Genomic DNA, 877 nt, shown 5'->3' on the forward strand with positions numbered 1-877 from the left:
CAAAGGGCCGGCTCGGGGATGCAAAAAGTAATCAGCCGGGCGCTTCTTGCGGGCCGGTGGTGAGAGGGGGAAGGAGGAGGTAGAAGGAGTGTGTGTGTGTGCAGGGATGCTGTTCCAAAACTTCCCGATGCACAGGCATACCTGGCGTGGTTGGCATTGCCTGGCTTGGAGGGTTACAAAAACACCCCGGAGAAAGGGAGGAGAGGGAAAAAGACTGGCCGGTCCCTCCCTGCTCCTTGCAGGGACCTGGGAAGCGGAGCGATTTTACTGCAGCATGCGGGGGAAGGCGCTGGGGAGCGGGGCTGGCTCCCCAGGATGTCCCAAGGGAATTAGGCAAGACGGCACCGCTGGCTTTTCTGGGACTGATGTCTCTCTGCCAGCACAGATCACATTTTCACATGACATTTAATCCCTCACCCTAAAGCTCTTTGGCTCTCGCCAGGCAGTTATTGTTATTATTGTTTCTCTAATATTTACACTTTGCTCCCAAGCAAGTGTAATTTGTGCATAAGCCCCTGATCACTTTGTAGATCCCTGGCCCGTAATCCAGTTTTCTCTTCAGTTCCCGGGAAAGCACACCTCTGTCTCCTCTCATTTATGCAAAAAAACCCCCGCGCAAATTTTATGCAAAAAAATTGTTTAGGGAACGGTGGGTAGAGCCTGACTATCAATTTTTGGTGGGGGGAGAGGTGGGCATGTGGCTGATGCTGAATCCTCTGCAGCAAATGCACATGGCCAGTGACATCCCGGTTCAGCCTGCCGAAACCCTGGGCAGAACTGCTGGCAGCAGTGAGAGCAGAGCTAGGCAAGACTTTTCCTTACACTAGACAGTCCTTGCAAACGAGGAATAAGCAACGAGGAGATTTCCCAGGGGCTG

This window comes from Aptenodytes forsteri, unplaced genomic scaffold (genome assembly GCF_000699145.1).
Source record: "Aptenodytes forsteri isolate BGI_AS27 unplaced genomic scaffold, ASM69914v1 Scaffold22, whole genome shotgun sequence".
NCBI classification, from domain to species: domain Eukaryota; kingdom Metazoa; phylum Chordata; class Aves; order Sphenisciformes; family Spheniscidae; genus Aptenodytes; species Aptenodytes forsteri.